Source organism: Pongo abelii, chromosome 14 (assembly GCF_028885655.2).
Source record: "Pongo abelii isolate AG06213 chromosome 14, NHGRI_mPonAbe1-v2.0_pri, whole genome shotgun sequence".
Taxonomy (NCBI): domain Eukaryota; kingdom Metazoa; phylum Chordata; class Mammalia; order Primates; family Hominidae; genus Pongo; species Pongo abelii.
The window spans coordinates 19,203,338-19,227,595 of record NC_071999.2 but is presented as its reverse complement, the minus strand read 5'-3'; positions in this window follow the sequence as shown (position 1 = coordinate 19,227,595).

The following is a 24,258-nucleotide window of genomic DNA, read 5'->3' as shown; positions in this document are numbered from 1 at the left end:
ATTCCATATCCCAGCACAGGCCTCGAAGTGCTCCAAATAACCACTTGCAGATTTTACCAAAAGAGTGTTTCAAAACTGCTCTTTCTACAGGTAAGTTCAAGTCTGTGAGTTGAATGCACTCAACACAAAGAAGTTTCTGAGAATGCTTCTGTTCAGTTTTTATGTGAAGATATTTCCTTTTCCAGCATAGGCCTCAAACGGCTCCAAATATCCACTTGCAGATTCTACAAAAAGAGTGTTTCCAAACTTCTCTATCAATTGGTAGGTTCAACTCTGTGAGTTGAATGAACTCATCACAAAGAAGTTTCTGAGAATCCTTCTCTCTAGTTTTTATGTGAAGTTATTTCCTTTTCCAACATAGGCCTCAAGGTGCTCCGAATAAACACTTGCAGATTCTACAAACGTAATGTTTCCAAACTGTTCTATCAAAAGAAACGTTCAAGTCTGTGAGATGAATGCACTCATCACACAGAAGTTTCTGAGGATGCTTCTGTCTAGTTTTTAGGTGAAGATATTTCCTTTTCCAGCATAGGCCTCAAAACGCTCCAAATATCCTCTTGCAGATTCTACAAAAAGAGTGTTTCAAAACTGTTCTATCAAAAGGAAGGTTCAACTCTGTGAGTTGAATGAATGCATCGTGAAGAACTTTCTGAGAAAGCTTCTCTGTAGTTTTTAGGTGAAGATATTCCATATCCCAGCACAGGCCTCGAAGTGCTCCAAATAACCACTTGCAGATTTTACCAAAAGAGTGTTTCAAAACTGCTCTTTCTACAGGTAAGTTCAAGTCTGTGAGTTGAATGCACTCAACACAAAGAAGTTTCTGAGAATGCTTCTGTTCAGTTTTTATGTGAAGATATTTCCTTTTCCAGCATAGGCCTCAAACGGCTCCAAATATCCACTTGCAGATTCTACAAAAAGAGTGTTTCCAAAGTTCTCTATCAATTGGTAGGTTCAACTCTGTGAGTTGAATGAACTCATCACAAAGAAGTTTCTGAGAATCCTTCTCTCTAGTTTTTATGTGAAGATATTTCCTTTTCCAACATAGGCCTCAAGGTGCTCCGAATAAACACTTGCAGATTCTACAAACGTAATGTTTCCAAACTGTTCTATCAAAAGAAACGTTCAAGTCTGTGAGTTGAATGCACTCATCACACAGAAGTTTCTGAGAATGCTTCTGTCTAGTTTTTAGGTGAAGATATTTCCTTTTCCAGCATAGGCCTCAAAACGCTCCAAATATCCTCTTGCAGATTCTACAAAAAGAGTGTTTCAAAACTGTTCTATCAAAAGGAAGGTTCAACTCTGTGAGTTGAATGAATGCATCGTGAAGAACTTTCTGAGAAAGCTTCTCTGTAGTTTTTAGGTGAAGATATTCCATATCCCAGCACAGGCCTCGAAGTGCTCCAAATAACCACTTGCAGATTTTACCAAAAGAGTGTTTCAAAACTGCTCTTTCTACAGGTAAGTTCAAGTCTGTGAGTTGAATGCACTCAACACAAAGAAGTTTCTGAGAATGCTTCTGTTCAGTTTTTATGTGAAGATATTTCCTTTTCCAGCATAGGCCTCAAACGGCTCCAAATATCCACTTGCAGATTCTACAAAAAGAGTGTTTCCAAACTTCTCTATCAATTGGTAGGTTCAACTCTGTGAGTTGAATGAACTCATCACAAAGAAGTTTCTGAGAATCCTTCTCTCTAGTTTTTATGTGAAGTTATTTCCTTTTCCAACATAGGCCTCAAGGTGCTCCGAATAAACACTTGCAGATTCTACAAACGTAATGTTTCCAAACTGTTCTATCAAAAGAAACGTTCAAGTCTGTGAGTTGAATGCACTCATAACACAGAAGTTTCTGAGAATGCTTCTGTCTAGTTTTTAGGTGAAGATATTTCCTTTTCCAGCATAGGCCTCAAAACGCTCCAAATATCCTCTTGCAGATTCTACAAAAAGAGTGTTTCAAAACTGTTCTATCAAAAGGAAGGTTCAACTCTGTGAGTTGAATGAATGCATCGTGAAGAACTTTCTGAGAATGCTTCTCTGTAGTTTTTAGGTGAAGATATTCCATATCCCAGCACAGGCCTCGAAGTGCTCCAAATAACCACTTGCAGATTTTACCAAAAGAGTGTTTCAAAACTGCTCTTTCTACAGGTAAGTTCAAGTCTGTGAGTTGAATGCACTCAACACAAAGAAGTTTCTGAGAATGCTTCTGTTCAGTTTTTATGTGAAGATATTTCCTTTTCCAGCATAGGCCTCAAACGGCTCCAAATATCCACTTGCAGATTCTACAAAAAGAGTGTTTCCAAACTTCTCTATCATCAATTGGTAGGTTCAACTCTGTGAGTTGAATGAACTCATCACAAAGAAGTTTCTGAGAATCCTTCTCTCTAGTTTTTATGTGAAGATATTTCCTTTTCCAACATAGGCCTCAAGGTGCTCCGAATAAACACTTGCAGATTCTACAAACGTAATGTTTCCAAACTGTTCTATCAAAAGAAACGTTCAAGTCTGTGAGTTGAATGCACTCATCACACAGAAGTTTCTGAGGATGCTTCTGTCTAGTTTTAAGGTGAAGATATTTCCTTTTCCAGCATAGGCCTCAAAACGCTCCAAATATCCTCTTGCAGATTCTACAAAAAGAGTGTTTCAAAACTGTTCTATCAAAAGGAAGGTTCAACTCTGTGAGTTGAATGAATGCATAGTGAAGAACTTTCTGAGAAAGCTTCTCTGTAGTTTTTAGGTGAAGATATTCCATATCCCAGCACAGGCCTCGAAGTGCTCCAAATAACCACTTGCAGATTTTACCAAAAGAGTGTTTCAAAACTGCTCTTTCTACAGGTAAGTTCAAGTCTGTGAGTTGAATGCACTCAACACAAAGAAGTTTCTGAGAATGCTTCTGTTCAGTTTTTATGTGAAGATATTTCCTTTTCCAGCATAGGCCTCAAACGGCTCCAAATATCCACTTGCAGATTCTACAAAAAGAGTGTTTCCAAACTTCTCTATCAATTGGTAGGTTCCACTCTGTGAGTTGAATGAACTCATCACAAAGAAGTTTCTGAGAATCCTTCTCTCTAGTTTTTATGTGGAGATATTTCCTTTTCCAACATAGGCCTCAAGGTGCTCCGAATAAACACTTGCAGATTCTACAAACGAAATGTTACCAAACTGTTCTATCAAAAGAAACGTTCAAGTCTGTGAGTTGAATGCACTCATCACACAGAAGTTTCTGAGGATGCTTCTGTCTAGTTTTTAGGTGAAGATATTTCCTTTTCCAGCATAGGCCTCAAAACGCTCCAAATATCCTCTTGCAGATTCTACAAAAAGAGTGTTTCAAAACTGTTCTATCAAAAGGAAGGTTCAACTCTGTGAGTTGAATGAATGCATCGTGAAGAACTTTCTGAGAAAGCTTCTCTGTAGTTTTTAGGTGAAGATATTCCATATCCCAGCACAGGCCTCGAAGTGCTCCAAATAACCACTTGCAGATTTTACCAAAAGAGTGTTTCAAAACTGCTCTTTCTACAGGTAAGTTCAAGTCTGTGAGTTGAATGCACTCAACAAGAAGAAGTTTCTGAGAATGCTTCTGTTCAGTTTTTATGTGAAGATATTTCCTTTTCCAGCATAGGCCTCAAACGGCTCCAAATATCCACTTGCAGATTCTACAAAAAGAGTGTTTCCAAACTTCTCTATCAATTGGTAGGTTCAACTCTGTGAGTTGAATGAACTCATCACAAAGAAGTTTCTGAGAATCCTTCTCTCTAGTTTTTATGTGAAGATATTTCCTTTTCCAACATAGGCCTCAAGGTGCTCCGAATAAACACTTGCAGATTCTACAAACGTAATGTTTCCAAACTGTTCTATCAAAAGAAACGTTCAAGTCTGTGAGTTGAATGCACTCATCACACAGAAGTTTCTGAGAATGCTTCTGTCTAGTTTTTAGGTGAAGATATTTCCTTTTCCAGCATAGGCCTCAAAACGCTCCAAATATCCTCTTGCAGATTCTACAAAAAGAGTGTTTCAAAACTGTTCTATCAAAAGGAAGGTTCAACTCTGTGAGTTGAATGAATGCATCGTGAAGAACTTTCTGAGAATGCTTCTCTGTAGTTTTTAGGTGAAGATATTCCATATCCCAGCACAGGCCTCGAAGTGCTCCAAATAACCACTTGCAGATTTTACCAAAAGAGTGTTTCAAAACTGCTCTTTCTACAGGTAAGTTCAAGTCTGTGAGTTGAATGCACTCAACACAAAGAAGTTTCTGAGAATGCTTCTGTTCAGTTTTTATGTGAAGATATTTCCTTTTCCAGCATAGGCCTCAAACGGCTCCAAATATCCACTTGCAGATTCTACAAAAAGAGTGTTTCCAAACTTCTCTATCATCAATTGGTAGGTTCAACTCTGTGAGTTGAATGAACTCATCACAAAGAAGTTTCTGAGAATCCTTCTCTCTAGTTTTTATGTGAAGATATTTCCTTTTCCAACATAGGCCTCAAGGTGCTCCGAATAAACACTTGCAGATTCTACAAACGTAATCTTTCCAAACTGTTCTATCAAAAGAAACGTTCAAGTCTGTGAGTTGAATGCACTCATCACACAGAAGTTTCTGAGGATGCTTCTGTCTAGTTTTAAGGTGAAGATATTTCCTTTTCCAGCATAGGCCTCAAAACGCTCCAAATATCCTCTTGCAGATTCTACAAAAAGAGTGTTTCAAAACTGTTCTATCAAAAGGAAGGTTCAACTCTGTGAGTTGAATGAATGCATAGTGAAGAACTTTCTGAGAAAGCTTCTCTGTAGTTTTTAGGTGAAGATATTCCATATCCCAGCACAGGCCTCGAAGTGCTCCAAATAACCACTTGCAGATTTTACCAAAAGAGTGTTTCAAAACTGCTCTTTCTACAGGTAAGTTCAAGTCTGTGAGTTGAATGCACTCAACACAAAGAAGTTTCTGAGAATGCTTCTGTTCAGTTTTTATGTGAAGATATTTCCTTTTCCAGCATAGGCCTCAAACGGCTCCAAATATCCACTTGCAGATTCTACAAAAAGAGTGTTTCCAAACTTCTCTATCAATTGGTAGGTTCCACTCTGTGAGTTGAATGAACTCATCACAAAGAAGTTTCTGAGAATCCTTCTCTCTAGTTTTTATGTGGAGATATTTCCTTTTCCAACACAGGCCTCAAGGTGCTCCGAATAAACACTTGCAGATTCTACAAACGAAATGTTACCAAACTGTTCTATCAAAAGAAACGTTCAAGTCTGTGAGTTGAATGCACTCATCACACAGAAGTTTCTGAGGATGCTTCTGTCTAGTTTTTAGGTGAAGATATTTCCTTTTCCAGCATACGCCTCAAAACGCTCCAAATATCCTCTTGCAGATTCTACAAAAAGAGTGTTTCAAAACTGTTCTATCAAAAGGAAGGTTCAACTCTGTGAGTTGAAAGAATGCATCGTGAAGAACTTTCTGAGAATGCTTCTCTGTAGTTTTTAGGTGAAGATATTCCATATGCCAGCACAGGCCTCGAAGTGCTCCAAATAACCACTTGCAGATTTTACCAAAAGAGTGTTTCAAAACTGCTCTTTCTACAGGTAAGTTCAAATCTGTGAGTTGAATGCACTCAACACAAAGAAGTTTCTGAGAATGCTTCTGTTCAGTTTTTATGTGAAGATATTTCCTTTTCCAGCATAGGCCTCAAACGGCTCCAAATATCCACTTGCAGATTCTACAAAAAGAGTGTTTCCAAACTTCTCTATCATCAATTGGTAGGTTCAACTCTGTGAGTTGAATGAACTCATCACAAAGAAGTTTCTGAGAATCCTTCTCTCTAGTTTTTATGTGAAGATATTTCCTTTTCCAACATAGGCCTCAAGGTGCTCCGAATAAACACTTGCAGATTCTACAAACGTAATGTTTCCAAACTGTTCTATCAAAAGAAACGTTCAAGTCTGTGAGTTGAATGCACTCATCACACAGAAGTTTCTGAGGATGCTTCTGTCTAGTTTTTAGGTGAAGATATTTCCTTTTCCAGCATAGGCCTCAAAACGCTCCAAATATCCTCTTGCAGATTCTACAAAAAGAGTGTTTCAAAACTGTTCTATCAAAAGGAAGGTTCAACTCTGTGAGTTGAATGAATGCATCGTGAAGAACTTTCTGAGAATGCTTCTCTGTAGTTTTTAGGTGAAGATATTCCATATCCCAGCACAGGCCTCGAAGTGCTCCAAATAACCACTTGCAGATTTTACCAAAAGTGTGTTTCAAAACTGCTCTTTCTACAACTAAGTTCAAGTCTGTGAGTTGAATGCACTCAACACAAAGAAGTTTCTGAGAATGCTTCTGTTCAGTTTTTATGTGAAGATATTTCCTTTTCCAGCATAGGCCTCAAACGGCTCCAAATATCCACTTGCAGATTCTACAAAAAGAGTGTTTCCAAACTTCTCTATCAATTGGTAGGTTCCACTCTGTGAGTTGAATGAACTCATCACAAAGAAGTTTCTGAGAATCCTTCTCTCTAGTTTTTATGTGAAGATATTTCCTTTTCCAACATAGGCCTCAAGGTGCTCCGAATAAACACTTGCAGATTCTACAAACGTAATGTTTCCAAACTGTTCTATCAAAAGAAACGTTCAAGTCTGTGAGATGAATGCACTCATCACACAGAAGTTTCTGAGGATGCTTCTGTCTAGTTTTTAGGTGAAGATATTTCCTTTTCCAGCATAGGCCTCAAAACGCTCCAAATATCCTCTTGCAGATTCTACAAAAAGAGTGTTTCAAAACTGTTCTATCAAAAGGAAGGTTCAACTCTGTGAGTTGAATGAATGCATCGTGAAGAACTTTCTGAGAAAGCTTCTCTGTAGTTTTTAGGTGAAGATATTCCATATCCCAGCACAGGCCTCGAAGTGCTCCAAATAACCACTTGCAGATTTTACCAAAAGAGTGTTTCAAAACTGCTCTTTCTACAGGTAAGTTCAAGTCTGTGAGTTGAATGCACTCAACACAAAGAAGTTTCTGAGAATGCTTCTGTTCAGTTTTTATGTGAAGATATTTCCTTTTCCAGCATAGGCCTCAAACGGCTCCAAATATCCACTTGCAGATTCTACAAAAAGAGTGTTTCCAAAGTTCTCTATCAATTGGTAGGTTCAACTCTGTGAGTTGAATGAACTCATCACAAAGAAGTTTCTGAGAATCCTTCTCTCTAGTTTTTATGTGAAGATATTTCCTTTTCCAACATAGGCCTCAAGGTGCTCCGAATAAACACTTGCAGATTCTACAAACGTAATGTTTCCAAACTGTTCTATCAAAAGAAACGTTCAAGTCTGTGAGTTGAATGCACTCATCACACAGAAGTTTCTGAGAATGCTTCTGTCTAGTTTTTAGGTGAAGATATTTCCTTTTCCAGCATAGGCCTCAAAACGCTCCAAATATCCTCTTGCAGATTCTACAAAAAGAGTGTTTCAAAACTGTTCTATCAAAAGGAAGGTTCAACTCTGTGAGTTGAATGAATGCATCATGAAGTACTTTCTGAGAATGCTTCTCTGTAGTTTTTAGGTGAAGATATTCCATATCAAAGCACAGGCCTCGAAGTGCTCCAAATAACCACTTGCAGATTTTACCAAAAGAGTGTTTCAAAACTGCTCTTTCTACAGGTAAGTTCAAGTCTGTGAGTTGAATGCACTCAACACAAAGAAGTTTCTGAGAATGCTTCTGTTCAGTTTTTATGTGAAGATATTTCCTTTTCCAGCATAGGCCTCAAACGGCTCCAAATATCCACTTGCAGATTCTACAAAAAGAGTGTTTCCAAACTTCTCTATCATCAATTGGTAGGTTCAACTCTGTGAGTTGAATGAACTCATCACAAAGAAGTTTCTGAGAATCCTTCTCTCTGGTTTTTATGTGAAGATATTTCCTTTTCCAACATAGGCCTCAAGGTGCTCCGAATAAACACTTGCAGATTCTACAAACGTAATGTTTCCAAACTGTTCTATCAAAAGAAACGTTCAAGTCTGTGAGTTGAATGCACTCATCACACAGAAGTTTCTGAGGATGCTTCTGTCTAGTTTTAAGGTGAAGATATTTCCTTTTCCAGCATAGGCCTCAAAACGCTCCAAATATCCTCTTGCAGATTCTACAAAAAGAGTGTTTCAAAACTGTTCTATCAAAAGGAAGGTTCAACTCTGTGAGTTGAATGAATGCATAGTGAAGAACTTTCTGAGAAAGCTTCTCTGTAGTTTTTAGGTGAAGATATTCCATATCCCAGCACAGGCCTCGAAGTGCTCCAAATAACCACTTGCAGATTTTACCAAAAGAGTGTTTCAAAACTGCTCTTTCTACAGGTAAGTTCAAGTCTGTGAGTTGAATGCACTCAACACAAAGAAGTTTCTGAGAATGCTTCTGTTCAGTTTTTATGTGAAGATATTTCCTTTTCCAGCATAGGCCTCAAACGGCTCCAAATATCCACTTGCAGATTCTACAAAAAGAGTGTTTCCAAACTTCTCTATCAATTGGTAGGTTCCACTCTGTGAGTTGAATGAACTCATCACAAAGAAGTTTCTGAGAATCCTTCTCTCTAGTTTTTATGTGGAGATATTTCCTTTTCCAACATAGGCCTCAAGGTGCTCCGAATAAACACTTGCAGATTCTACAAACGTAATGTTTCCAAACTGTTCTATCAAAAGAAACGTTCAAGTCTGTGAGTTGAATGCACTCATCACACAGAAGTTTCTGAGAATGCTTCTGTCTAGTTTTTAGGTGAAGATATTTCCTTTTCCAGCATAGGCCTCAAAACGCTCCAAATATCCTCTTGCAGATTCTACAAAAAGAGTGTTTCAAAACTGTTCTATCAAAAGGAAGGTTCAACTCTGTGAGTTGAATGAATGCATCATGAAGTACTTTCTGAGAATGCTTCTCTGTAGTTTTTAGGTGAAGATATTCCATATCAAAGCACAGGCCTCGAAGTGCTCCAAATAACCACTTGCAGATTTTACCAAAAGAGTGTTTCAAAACTGCTCTTTCTACAGGTAAGTTCAAGTCTGTGAGTTGAATGCACTCAACACAAAGAAGTTTCTGAGAATGCTTCTGTTCAGTTTTTATGTGAAGATATTTCCTTTTCCAGCATAGGCCTCAAACGGCTCCAAATATCCACTTGCAGATTCTACAAAAAGAGTGTTTCCAAACTTCTCTATCATCAATCGGTAGGTTCAACTCTGTGAGTTGAATGAACTCATCACAAAGAAGTTTCTGAGAATCCTTCTCTCTGGTTTTTATGTGAAGATATTTCCTTTTCCAACATAGGCCTCAAGGTGCTCCGAATAAACACTTGCAGATTCTACAAACGTAATGTTTCCAAACTGTTCTATCAAAAGAAACGTTCAAGTCTGTGAGTTGAATGCACTCATCACACAGAAGTTTCTGAGGATGCTTCTGTCTAGTTTTAAGGTGAAGATATTTCCTTTTCCAGCATAGGCCTCAAAACGCTCCAAATATCCTCTTGCAGATTCTACAAAAAGAGTGTTTCAAAACTGTTCTATCAAAAGGAAGGTTCAACTCTGTGAGTTGAATGAATGCATAGTGAAGAACTTTCTGAGAAAGCTTCTCTGTAGTTTTTAGGTGAAGATATTCCATATCCCAGCACAGGCCTCGAAGTGCTCCAAATAACCACTTGCAGATTTTACCAAAAGAGTGTTTCAAAACTGCTCTTTCTACAGGTAAGTTCAAGTCTGTGAGTTGAATGCACTCAACACAAAGAAGTTTCTGAGAATGCTTCTGTTCAGTTTTTATGTGAAGATATTTCCTTTTCCAGCATAGGCCTCAAACGGCTCCAAATATCCACTTGCAGATTCTACAAAAAGAGTGTTTCCAAACTTCTCTATCAATTGGTAGGTTCCACTCTGTGAGTTGAATGAACTCATCACAAAGAAGTTTCTGAGAATCCTTCTCTCTAGTTTTTATGTGGAGATATTTCCTTTTCCAACATAGGCCTCAAGGTGCTCCGAATAAACACTTGCAGATTCTACAAACGAAATGTTACCAAACTGTTCTATCAAAAGAAACGTTCAAGTCTGTGAGTTGAATGCACTCATCACACAGAAGTTTCTGAGGATGCTTCTGTCTAGTTTTTAGGTGAAGATATTTCCTTTTCCAGCATAGGCCTCAAAACGCTCCAAATATCCTCTTGCAGATTCTACAAAAAGAGTGTTTCAAAACTGTTCTATCAAAAGGAAGGTTCAACTCTGTGAGTTGAATGAATGCATCGTGAAGAACTTTCTGAGAAAGCTTCTCTGTAGTTTTTAGGTGAAGATATTCCATATCCCAGCACAGGCCTCGAAGTGCTCCAAATAACCACTTGCAGATTTTACCAAAAGAGTGTTTCAAAACTGCTCTTTCTACAGGTAAGTTCAAGTCTGTGAGTTGAATGCACTCAACACAAAGAAGTTTCTGAGAATGCTTCTGTTCAGTTTTTATGTGAAGATATTTCCTTTTCCAGCATAGGCCTCAAACGGCTCCAAATATCCACTTGCAGATTCTACAAAAAGAGTGTTTCCAAAGTTCTCTATCAATTGGTAGGTTCAACTCTGTGAGTTGAATGAACTCATCACAAAGAAGTTTCTGAGAATCCTTCTCTCTAGTTTTTATGTGAAGATATTTCCTTTTCCAACATAGGCCTCAAGGTGCTCCGAATAAACACTTGCAGATTCTACAAACGTAATGTTTCCAAACTGTTCTATCAAAAGAAACGTTCAAGTCTGTGAGTTGAATGCACTCATCACACAGAAGTTTCTGAGAATGCTTCTGTCTAGTTTTTAGGTGAAGATATTTCCTTTTCCAGCATAGGCCTCAAAACGCTCCAAATATCCTCTTGCAGATTCTACAAAAAGAGTGTTTCAAAACTGTTCTATCAAAAGAAAGGTTCAACTCTGTGAGTTGAATGAATGCATCATGAAGTACTTTCTGAGAATGCTTCTCTGTAGTTTTTAGGTGAAGATATTCCATATCAAAGCACAGGCCTCGAAGTGCTCCAAATAACCACTTGCAGATTTTACCAAAAGAGTGTTTCAAAACTGCTCTTTCTACAAGTAAGTTCAAGTCTGTGAGTTGAATGCACTCAACACAAAGAAGTTTCTGAGGATGCTTCTGTTCAGTTTTTATGTGAAGATATTTCCTTTTCCAGCATAGGCCTCAAACGGCTCCAAATATCCACTTGCAGATTCTACAAAAAGAGTGTTTCCAAACTTCTCTACCAATTGGTAGGTTCCACTCTGTGAGTTGAATGAACTCATCACAAAGAAGTTTCTGAGAATCCTTCTCTCTAGTTTTTATGTGGAGATATTTCCTTTTCCAACATAGGCCTCAAGGTGCTCCGAATAAACACTTGCAGATTCTACAAACGTAATGTTACCAAACTGTTCTATCAAAAGAAACGTTCAAGTCTGTGAGTTGAATGCACTCATCACACAGAAGTTTCTGAGGATGTTTCTGTCTAGTTTTTAGGTGAAGATATTTCCTTTTCCAGCATAGGCCTCAAAACGCTCCAAATATCCTCTTGCAGATTCTACAAAAAGAGTGTTTCAAAACTGTTCTATCAAAAGGAAGGTTCAACTCTGTGAGTTGAATGAATGCATCGTGAAGAACTTTCTGAGAATGCTTCTCTGTAGTTTTTAGGTGAAGATATTCCATATCCCAGCACAGGCCTCGAAGTGCTCCAAATAACCACTTGCAGATTTTACCAAAAGAGTGTTTCAAAACTGCTCTTTCTACGGGTAAGTTCAAGTCTGTGAGTTGAATGCACTCAACACAAAGAAGTTTCTGAGAATGCTTCTGTTCAGTTTTTATGTGAAGATATTTCCTTTTCCAGCATAGGCCTCAAACGGCTCCAAATATCCACTTGCAGATTCTACAAAAAGAGTGTTTCCAAACTTCTCTATCATCATTTGGTAGGTTCAACTCTGTGAGTTGAATGAACTCATCACAAAGAAGTTTCTGAGAATCCTTCTCTGTAGTTTTTATGTGAAGATATTTCCTTTTCCAACATAGGCCTCAAGGTGCTCCTAATAAACACTTGCAGATTCTACAAACCTAATGTTTCCAAACTGTTCTATCAAAAGAAACGTTCAAGTCTGTGAGTTGAATGCACTCATCACACAGAAGTTTCTGAGGATGCTTCTGTCTAGTTTTTAGGTGAAGATATTTCCTTTTCCAGCATAGGCCTCAAAACGCTCCAAATATCCTCTTGCAGATTCTACAAAAAGAGTGTTTCAAAACTGTTCTATCAAAAGGAAGGTTCAACTCTGTGAGTTGAACGAATGCATCATGAAGTACTTTCTGAGAATGCTTCTCTGTAGTTTTTAGGTGAAGATATTCCATATCAAAGCACAGGCCTCGAAGTGCTCCAAATAACCACTTGCAGATTTTACCAAAAGAGTGTTTCAAAACTGCTCTTTCTACAACTAAGTTCAAGTCTGTGAGTTGAATGCACTCAACACAAAGAAGTTTCTGAGAATGCTTCTGTTCAGTTTTTATGTGAAGATATTTCCTTTTCCAGCATAGGCCTCAAACGGCTCCAAATATCCACTTGCAGATTCTACAAAAAGAGTGTTTCCAAACTTCTCTATCAATTGGTAGGTTCCACTCTGTGAGTTGAATGAACTCATCACAAAGAAGTTTCTGAGAATCCTTCTCTCTGGTTTTTATGTGGAGATATTTCCTTTTCCAACATAGGCCTCAAGGTGCTCCGAATAAACACTTGCAGATTCTACAAACGTAATGTTACCAAACTGTTCTATCAAAAGAAACGTTCAAGTCTGTGAGTTGAATGCACTCATCACACAGAAGTTTCTGAGGATGCTTCTGTCTAGTTTTTAGGTGAAGATATTTCCTTTTCCAGCATAGGCCTCAAAACGCTCCAAATATCCTCTTGCAGATTCTACAAAAAGAGTGTTTCAAAACTGTTCTATCAAAAGGAAGGTTCAACTCTGTGAGTTGAATGAATGCATCGTGAAGAACTTTCTGAGAATGCTTCTCTGTAGTTTTTAGGTGAAGATATTCCATATCCCAGCACAGGCCTCGAAGTGCTCCAAATAACCACTTGCAGATTTTACCAAAAGAGTGTTTCAAAACTGCTCTTTCTACAGGTAAGTTCAAGTCTGTGAGTTGAATGCACTCAACACGAAGAAGTTTCTGAGAATGCTTCTGTTCAGTTTTTATGTGAAGATATTTCCTTTTCCAGCATAGGCCTCAAACGGCTCCAAATATCCACTTGCAGATTCTACAAAAAGAGTGTTTCCAAACTTCTCTATCATCAATTGGTAGGTTCAACTCTGTGAGTTGAATGAACTCATCAGAAAGAAGTTTCTGAGAATCCTTCTCTCTAGTTTTTATGTGAAGATATTTCCTTTTCCAACATAGGCCTCAAGGTGCTCCGAATAAACACTTGCAGATTCTACAAACGTAATGTTTCCAAACTGTTCCATCAAAAGAAACGTTCAAGTCTGTGAGTTGAATGCACTCATCACAAGAAGTTTCTGAGGATGCTTCTGTCTAGTTTTTAGGTGAAGATATTTCCTTTTCCAGCATAGGCCTCAAAACGCTCCAAATATCCTCTTGCAGATTCTACAAAAAGAGTGTTTCAAAACTGTTCTATCAAAAGGAAGGTTCAACTCTGTGAGTTGAATGAATGCATCGTGAAGAACTTTCTGAGAATGCTTCTCTGTAGTTTTTAGGTGAAGATATTCCATATCCCAGCACAGGCCTCGAAGTGCTCCAAATAACCACTTGCAGATTTTACCAAAAGAGTGTTTCAAAACTGCTCTTTCTACAGGTAAGTTCAAGTCTGTGAGTTGAATGCACTCAACACAAAGAAGTTTCTGAGAATGCTTCTGTTCAGTTTTTATGTGAAGATATTTCCTTTTCCAGCATAGGCCTCAAACGGCTCCAAATATCCACTTGCAGATTCTACAAAAAGAGTGTTTCCAAACTTCTCTATCAATTGGTAGGTTCAACTCTGTGAGTTGAATGAACTCATCACAAAGAAGTTTCTGAGAATCCTTCTCTCTAGTTTTTATGTGAAGATATTTCCTTTTCCAACATAGGCCTCCAGGTGCTCCGAATAAACACTTGCAGATTCTACAAACGTAATGTTTCCAAACTGTTCTATCAAAAGAAACGTTCAAGTCTGTGAGTTGAATGCACTCATCACACAGAAGTTTCTGAGAATGCTTCTGTCTAGTTTTTAGGTGAAGATATTTCCTTTTCCAGCATAGGCCTCAAAACGCTCCAAATATCCTCTTGCAGATTCTACAAAAAGAGTGTTTCAAAACTGTTCTATCAAAAGGAAGGTTCAACTCTGTGAGTTGAATGAATGCATCGTGAAGAACTTTCTGAGAATGCTTCTCTGTAGTTTTTAGGTGAAGATATTCCATATCCCAGCACAGGCCTCGAAGAGCTCCAAATAACCAGTTGCGGATTTTACCAAAAGAGTGTTTCAAAACTGCTCTTTCTACAGGTAAGTTCAAGTCGTTGAGTTGAATGCACTCGACACAAAGAAGTTTCTGAGAATGCTTCTGTTCAGTTTTTATGTGAAGATATTTCCTTTTCCAGCATAGGCCTCAAACGGCTCCAAATATCCACTTGCAGATTCTACAAGAAGAGTGTTTCCAAACTTCTCTATCAATTGGTAGGTTCCACTCTGTGAGTTGAATGAACTCATCACAAAGAAGTTTCTGAGAATCCTTCTCTCTAGTTTTTATGTGAAGATATTTCCTTTTCCAACATAGGCCTCAAGGTGCTCCGAATAAACACTTGCAGATTCTACAAACGTAATGTTTCCAAACTGTTCTATCAAAAGAAACGTTCAAGTCTGTGAGATGAATGCACTCATCACACAGAAGTTTCTGAGGATGCTTCTGTCTAGTTTTTAGGTGAAGATATTTCCTTTTCCAGCATAGGCCTCAAAACGCTCCAAATATCCTCTTGCAGATTCTACAAAAAGAGTGTTTCAAAACTGTTCTATCAAAGGGAAGGTTCAACTCTGTGAGTTGAATGAATGCATCGTGAAGAACTTTCTGAGAATGCTTCTCTGTAGTTTTTAGGTGAAGATATTCCATATCCCAGCACAGGCCTCGAAGTGCTCCAAATAACAACTTGCAGATTTTACCAAAAGAGTGTTTCAAAACTACTCTTTCTACAGGTAAGTTCAAGTCGGTGAGTTGAATGCACTCGACACAAAGAAGTTTCTGAGAATGCTTCTGTTCAGTTTTTATGAGAAGATATTTCCTTTTCCAGCATAGGCCTCAAACGGCTCCAAATATCCACTTGCAGATTCTACAAAAAGAGTGTTTCCAAACTTCTCTATCAATTAGTAGGTTGAACTCTGTGAGTTGAATGAACTCATCACAAAGAAGTTTCTGAGAATCCTTCTCTCTAGTTTTTATGTGAAGATATTTCCTTTTCCAACATTGGCCTCAAGGTGCTCCGAATAAACACTTGCAGATTCTACAAACGTAATGTTTCCAAACTGTTCTATCAAAAGAAACGTTCAAGTCTGTGAGATGAATGCACTCATCACACAGAAGTTTCTGAGGATGCTTCTGTCTAGTTTTTAGGTGAAGATATTTCCTTTTCCAGCATAGGCCTCAAAACGCTCCAAATATCCTCTTGCAGATTCTACAAAAAGAGTGTTTCAAAACTGTTCTATCAAAAGGAAGGTTCAACTCTGTGAGTTGAATGAATGCATCGTGAAGAACTTTCTGAGAATGCTTCTCTGTAGTTTTTAGGTGAAGATATTCCATATCCAGGCACAGGCCTCGAAGTGCTCCAAATAACCACTTGCAGATTTTACCAAAATAGTGTTTCAAAACTGCTCTTTCTACAGGTAAGTTCAACTCTGTGAGTTGAATGCACTCAACAGAAAGAAGTTTCTGAGAATGCTTCTGTTCAGTTTTTATGTGAAGATATTTCCTTTTCCAACATCGGCCTCAAACGGCTCCAAATATCCACTTGCAGATTCTACAAAAAGAGTGTTTCCAAACTTCTCTATCAATTGGTAGGTTCAACTCTGTGAGTTGAATGAACTCATCGCAAAGAAGTTTCTGAGAATCCTTCTCTCTAGTTTTTATGTGAAGATATTTCCTTTTCCAACATAGGCCTCAAGGTGCTCCGAATAAACACTTGCAGATTCTACAAACGTAATGTTTCCAAACTGTTATTTAAAAAGAAACGTTCAAGTCTGTGAGTTGAATGCACTCATCACACAGAAGTTTCTGAGAATGCTTCTGTCTAGTTTTTAGGTGAAGATAATTCCTTTTCCAGCATAGGCCTCAAAACGCTCCAAATATCCTCTTGCAGATTCTACAAAAAGAGTGTTTCAAAACTGTTCTTTCAAAAGGAAGGTTCAACTCTGTGAGTTGAATGAATGCATCGTGAAGAACTTTCTGAGAATGCTTCTCTGTAGTTTTTAGGTGAATAAATTCCATATCCCAGCACAGGCCTCGAATTGCTCCAAATAACCACTTGCAGATTTTACCAAAAGAGTGTTTGAAAACTGCTCTTTCTACAGGTAAGTTCAAGTCTGTGAGTTGAATGCACTCAACACAAGGAAGTTTCTGAGAATGCTTCTGTTCAGTTTTTATGTGAAGATATTTCCTTTTCCAGCATAGGCCTCAAACGGCTCCAAATATCCACTTGCAGATTCTACAAAAAGAGTGTTTCCAAACTTCTCTATCAATTGGTAAGTTCAACTCTGTGAGTTGAATGAACTCATCACAAAGAAGTTTCTGAGTATCCTTCTCTCTAGTTTTTATGTGAAGATATTTCCTTTTCCAACATAGGCCTCAAAACGCTCCAAATATCCTCTTGCAGATTCTACAAAAAGAGTGTTTCAAAACTGTTCTATCAAAAGGAAGGTTCAACTCTGTGAGTTGAATGAATGCATCGTGAAGAACTTTCTGAGAATGCTTCTCTGTAGTTTTTAGGTGAAGATATTCCATATCCCAGCACAGGCCTCGAAGTGCTCCAAATAACCACTTGCAGATTTTACCAAAAGTGTGTTTCAAAACTGCTCTTTCTACAACTAAGTTCAAGTCTGTGAGTTGAATGCACTCAACACAAAGAAGTTTCTGAGAATGCTTCTGTTCAGTTTTTATGTGAAGATATTTCCTTTTCCAGCATAGGCCTCAAACGGCTCCAAATATCCACTTGCAGATTCTACAAAAAGAGTGTTTCCAAACTTCTCTATCAATTGGTAGGTTCCACTCTGTGAGTTGAATGAACTCATCACAAAGAAGTTTCTGAGAATCCTTCTCTCTAGTTTTTATGTGAAGATATTTCCTTTTCCAACATAGGCCTCAAGGTGCTCCGAATAAACACTTGCAGATTCTACAAACGTAATGTTTCCAAACTGTTCTATCAAAAGAAACGTTCAAGTCTGTGAGATGAATGCACTCATCACACAGAAGTTTCTGAGGATGCTTCTGTCTAGTTTTTAGGTGAAGATATTTCCTTTTCCAGCATAGGCCTCAAAACGCTCCAAATATCCTCTTGCAGATTCTACAAAAAGAGTGTTTCAAAACTGTTCTATCAAAAGGAAGGTTCAACTCTGTGAGTTGAATGAATGCATCGTGAAGAACTTTCTGAGAAAGCTTCTCTGTAGTTTTTAGGTGAAGATATTCCATATCCCAGCACAGGCCTCGAAGTGCTCCAAATAACCACTTGCAGATTTTACCAAAAGAGTGTTTCAAAACTGCTCTTTCTACAAGTAAGTTCAAGTCTGTGAGTTGAATGCACTCAACACAAAGAAGTTTCTGAGGATGCTTCTGTTCAGTTTTTATGTGAAGATATTTCCTTTTCCAGCATAGGCCTCAAACGGCTCCAAATATCCACTTGCAGATTCTACAAAAAGAGTGTTTCCAAACTTCTCTATCAATTGGTAGGTTCCACTCTGTGAGTTGAATGAACTCATCACAAAGAAGTTTCTGAGAATCCTTCTCTCTAGTTTTTATGTGGAGATATTTCCTTTTCCAACATAGGCCTCAAGGTGCTCCGAATAAACACTTGCAGATTCTACAAACGTAATGTTACCAAACTGTTCTATCAAAAGAAACGTTCAAGTCTGTGAGTTGAATGCACTCATCACACAGAAGTTTCTGAGGATGCTTCTGTCTAGTTTTTAGGTGAAGATATTTCCTTTTCCAGCATAGGCCTCAAAACGCTCCAAATATCCTCTTGCAGATTCTACAAAAAGAGTGTTTCAAAACTGTTCTATCAAAAGGAAGGTTCAACTCTGTGAGTTGAATGAATGCATCGTGAAGAACTTTCTGAGAATGCTTCTCTGTAGTTTTTAGGTGAAGATATTCCATATCCCAGCACAGGCCTCGAAGTGCTCCAAATAACCACTTGCAGATTTTACCAAAAGAGTGTTTCAAAACTGCTCTTTCTACAGGTAAGTTCAAGTCTGTGAGTTGAATGCACTCAACACGAAGAAGTTTCTGAGAATGCTTCTGTTCAGTTTTTATGTGAAGATATTTCCTTTTCCAGCATAGGCCTCAAACGGCTCCAAATATCCACTTGCAGATTCTACAAAAAGAGTGTTTCCAAACTTCTCTATCATCAATTGGTAGGTTCAACTCTGTGAGTTGAATGAACTCATCAGAAAGAAGTTTCTGAGAATCCTTCTCTCTAGTTTTTATGTGAAGATATTTCCTTTTCCAACATAGGCCTCAAGGTGCTCCGAATAAACACTTGCAGATTCTACAAACGTAATGTTTCCAAACTGTTCCATCAAAAGAAACGTTCAAGTCTGTGAGTTGAATGCACTCATCACACAGAAGTTTCTGAGGATGCTTCTGTCTAGTTTTTAGGTGAAGATATTTCCTTTTCCAGCATAGGCCTCAAAACGCTCCAAATATCCTCTTGCAGATTCTACAAAAAGAGTGTTTCAAAACTGTTCTATCAAAAGGAAGGTTCAACTCTGTGAGTTGAATGAATGCATCGTGAAGAACTTTCTGAGAATGCTTCTCTGTAGTTTTTAGGTGAAGATATTCCATATCCCAGCACAGGCCTCGAAGTGCTCCAAATAACCACTTGCAGATTTTACCAAAAGAGTGTTTCAAAACTGCTCTTTCTACAGGTAAGTTCAAGTCTGTGAGTTGAATGCACTCAACACAAAGAAGTTTCTGAGAATGCTTCTGTTCAGTTTTTATGTGAAGATATTTCCTTTTCCAGCATAGGCCTCAAACGGCTCCAAATATCCACTTGCAGATTCTACAAAAAGAGTGTTTCCAAACTTCTCTATCAATTGGTAGGTTCAACTCTGTGAGTTGAATGAACTCATCACAAAGAAGTTTCTGAGAATCCTTCTCTCTAGTTTTTATGTGAAGATATTTCCTTTTCCAACATAGGCCTCCAGGTGCTCCGAATAAACACTTGCAGATTCTACAAACGTAATGTTTCCAAACTGTTCTATCAAAAGAAACGTTCAAGTCTGTGAGTTGAATGCACTCATCACACAGAAGTTTCTGAGAATGCTTCTGTCTAGTTTTTAGGTGAAGATATTTCCTTTTCCAGCATAGGCCTCAAAACGCTCCAAATATCCTCTTGCAGATTCTACAAAAAGAGTGTTTCAAAACTGTTCTATCAAAAGGAAGGTTCAACTCTGTGAGTTGAATGAATGCATCGTGAAGAACTTTCTGAGAATGCTTCTCTGTAGTTTTTAGGTGAAGATATTCCATATCCCAGCACAGGCCTCGAAGAGCTCCAAATAACCAGTTGCAGATTTTACCAAAAGAGTGTTTCAAAACTGCTCTTTCTACAGGTAAGTTCAAGTCGTTGAGTTGAATGCACTCGACACAAAGAAGTTTCTGAGAATGCTTCTGTTCAGTTTTTATGTGAAGATATTTCCTTTTCCAGCATAGGCCTCAAACGGCTCCAAATATCCACTTGCAGATTCTACAAGAAGAGTGTTTCCAAACTTCTCTATCAATTGGTAGGTTCCACTCTGTGAGTTGAATGAACTCATCACAAAGAAGTTTCTGAGAATCCTTCTCTCTAGTTTTTATGTGAAGATATTTCCTTTTCCAACATAGGCCTCAAGGTGCTCCGAATAAACACTTGCAGATTCTACAAACGTAATGTTTCCAAACTGTTCTATCAAAAGAAACGTTCAAGTCTGTGAGATGAATGCACTCATCACACAGAAGTTTCTGAGGATGCTTCTGTCTAGTTTTTAGGTGAAGATATTTCCTTTTCCAGCATAGGCCTCAAAACGCTCCAAATATCCTCTTGCAGATTCTACAAAAAGAGTGTTTCAAAACTGTTCTATCAAAGGGAAGGTTCAACTCTGTGAGTTGAATGAATGCATCGTGAAGAACTTTCTGAGAATGCTTCTCTGTAGTTTTTAGGTGAAGATATTCCATATCCCAGCACAGGCCTCGAAGTGCTCCAAATAACCACTTGCAGATTTTACCAAAAGAGTGTTTCAAAACTACTCTTTCTACAGGTAAGTTCAAGTCGGTGAGTTGAATGCACTCGACACAAAGAAGTTTCTGAGAATGCTTCTGTTCAGTTTTTATGTGAAGATATTTCCTTTTCCAGCATAGGCCTCAAACGGCTCCAAATATCCACTTGCAGATTCTACAAAAAGAGTGTTTCCAAACTTCTCTATCAATTGGTAGGTTCAACTCTGTGAGTTGAATGAACTCATCACAAAGAAGTTTCTGAGAATCCTTCTCTCTAGTTTTTATGTGAAGATATTTCCTTTTCCAACATTGGCCTCAAGGTGCTCCGAATAAACACTTGCAGATTCTACAAACGTAATGTTTCCAAACTGTTCTATCAAAAGAAACGTTCAAGTCTGTGAGATGAATGCACTCATCACACAGAAGTTTCTGAGGATGCTTCTGTCTAGTTTTTAGGTGAAGATATTTCCTTTTCCAGCATAGGCCTCAAAACGCTCCAAATATCCTCTTGCAGATTCTACAAAAAGAGTGTTTCAAAACTGTTCTATCAAAAGGAAGGTTCAACTCTGTGAGTTGAATGAATGCATCGTGAAGAACTTTCTGAGAATGCTTCTCTGTAGTTTTTAGGTGAAGATATTCCATATCCAGGCACAGGCCTCGAAGTGCTCCAAATAACCACTTGCAGATTTTACCAAAAGAGTGTTTCAAAACTGCTCTTTCTACAGGTAAGTTCAACTCTGTGAGTTGAATGCACTCAACAGAAAGAAGTTTCTGAGAATGCTTCTGTTCAGTTTTTATGTGAAGATATTTCCTTTTCCAACATCGGCCTCAAACGGCTCCAAATATCCACTTGCAGATTCTACAAAAAGAGTGTTTCCAAACTTCTCTATCAATTGGTAGGTTCAACTCTGTGAGTTGAATGAACTCATCGCAAAGAAGTTTCTGAGAATCCTTCTCTCTAGTTTTTATGTGAAGATATTTCCTTTTCCAACATAGGCCTCAAGGTGCTCCGAATAAACACTTGCAGATTCTACAAACGTAATGTTTCCAAACTGTTATTTAAAAAGAAACGTTCAAGTCTGTGAGTTGAATGCACTCATCACACAGAAGTTTCTGAGAATGCTTCTGTCTAGTTTTTAGGTGAAGATAATTCCTTTTCCAGCATAGGCCTCAAAACGCTCCAAATATCCTCTTGCAGATTCTACAAAAAGAGTGTTTCAAAACTGTTCTTTCAAAAGGAAGGTTCAACTCTGTGAGTTGAATGAATGCATCGTGAAGAACTTTCTGAGAATGCTTCTCTGTAGTTTTTAGGTGAATAAATTCCATATCCCAGCACAGGCCTCGAATTGCTCCAAATAACCACTTGCAGATTTTACCAAAAGAGTGTTTGAAAACTGCTCTTTCTACAGGTAAGTTCAAGTCTGTGAGTTGAATGCACTCAACACAAGGAAGTTTCTGAGAATGCTTCTGTTCAGTTTTTATGTGAAGATATTTCCTTTTCCAGCATAGGCCTCAAACGGCTCCAAATATCCACTTGCAGATTCTACAAAAAGAGTGTTTCCAAACTTCTCTATCAATTGGTAAGTTCAACTCTGTGAGTTGAATGAACTCATCACAAAGAAGTTTCTGAGTATCCTTCTCTCTAGTTTTTATGTGAAGATATTTCCTTTTCCAACACAGGCCTCAAAACGCTCCAAATATCCTCTTGCAGATTCTACAAAAAGAGTGTTTCAAAACTGTTCTATCAAAAGGAAGGTTCAACTCTGTGAGTTGAATGAATGCATCGTGAAGAACTTTCTGAGAATGCTTCTATGTAGTTTTTAGGTGAAGATATTCCATATCCCAGCACAGGCCTCGAAGTGCTCCAAATAACCACTTGCAGATTTTACCAAAAGAGTGTTTCAAAACTGCTCTTTCTACAACTAAGTTCAAGTCTGTGAGTTGAATGCACTCAACACAAAGAAGTTTCTGAGAATGCTTCTGTTCAGTTTTTATGTGAAGATATTTCCTTTTCCAGCATAGGCCTCAAACGGCTCCAAATATCCACTTGCAGATTCTACAAAAAGAGTGTTTCCAAACTTCTCTATCAATTGGTAGGTTCCACTCTGTGAGTTGAATGAACTCATCACAAAGAAGTTTCTGAGAATCCTTCTCTCTAGTTTTTATGTGAAGATATTTCCTTTTCCAACATAGGCCTCAAGGTGCTCCGAATAAACACTTGCAGATTCTACAAACGTAATGTTTCCAAACTGTTCTATCAAAAGAAACGTTCAAGTCTGTGAGATGAATGCACTCATCACACAGAAGTTTCTGAGGATGCTTCTGTCTAGTTTTTAGGTGAAGATATTTCCTTTTCCAGCATAGGCCTCAAAACGCTCCAAATATCCTCTTGCAGATTCTACAAAAAGAGTGTTTCAAAACTGTTCTATCAAAAGGAAGGTTCAACTCTGTGAGTTGAATGAATGCATCGTGAAGAACTTTCTGAGAAAGCTTCTCTGTAGTTTTTAGGTGAAGATATTCCATATCCCAGCACAGGCCTCGAAGTGCTCCAAATAACCACTTGCAGATTTTACCAAAAGAGTGTTTCAAAACTGCTCTTTCTACAAGTAAGTTCAAGTCTGTGAGTTGAATGCACTCAACACAAAGAAGTTTCTGAGGATGCTTCTGTTCAGTTTTTATGTGAAGATATTTCCTTTTCCAGCATAGGCCTCAAACGGCTCCAAATATCCACTTGCAGATTCTACAAAAAGAGTGTTTCCAAACTTCTCTATCAATTGGTAGGTTCCACTCTGTGAGTTGAATGAACTCATCACAAAGAAGTTTCTGAGAATCCTTCTCTCTAGTTTTTATGTGGAGATATTTCCTTTTCCAACATAGGCCTCAAGGTGCTCCGAATAAACACTTGCAGATTCTACAAACGTAATGTTACCAAACTGTTCTATCAAAAGAAACGTTCAAGTCTGTGAGTTGAATGCACTCATCACACAGAAGTTTCTGAGGATGCTTCTGTCTAGTTTTTAGGTGAAGATATTTCCTTTTCCAGCATAGGCCTCAAAACGCTCCAAATATCCTCTTGCAGATTCTACAAAAAGAGTGTTTCAAAACTGTTCTATCAAAAGGAAGGTTCAACTCTGTGAGTTGAATGAATGCATCGTGAAGAACTTTCTGAGAATGCTTCTCTGTAGTTTTTAGGTGAAGATATTCCATATCCCAGCACAGGCCTCGAAGTGCTCCAAATAACCACTTGCAGATTTTACCAAAAGAGTGTTTCAAAACTGCTCTTTCTACAGGTAAGTTCAAGTCTGTGAGTTGAATGCACTCAACACGAAGAAGTTTCTGAGAATGCTTCTGTTCAGTTTTTATGTGAAGATATTTCCTTTTCCAGCATAGGCCTCAAACGGCTCCAAATATCCACTTGCAGATTCTACAAAAAGAGTGTTTCCAAACTTCTCTATCATCAATTGGTAGGTTCAACTCTGTGAGTTGAATGAACTCATCAGAAAGAAGTTTCTGAGAATCCTTCTCTCTAGTTTTTATGTGAAGATATTTCCTTTTCCAACATAGGCCTCAAGGTGCTCCGAATAAACACTTGCAGATTCTACAAACGTAATGTTTCCAAACTGTTCCATCAAAAGAAACGTTCAAGTCTGTGAGTTGAATGCACTCATCACACAGAAGTTTCTGAGGATGCTTCTGTCTAGTTTTTAGGTGAAGATATTTCCTTTTCCAGCATAGGCCTCAAAACGCTCCAAATATCCTCTTGCAGATTCTACAAAAAGAGTGTTTCAAAACTGTTCTATCAAAAGGAAGGTTCAACTCTGTGAGTTGAATGAATGC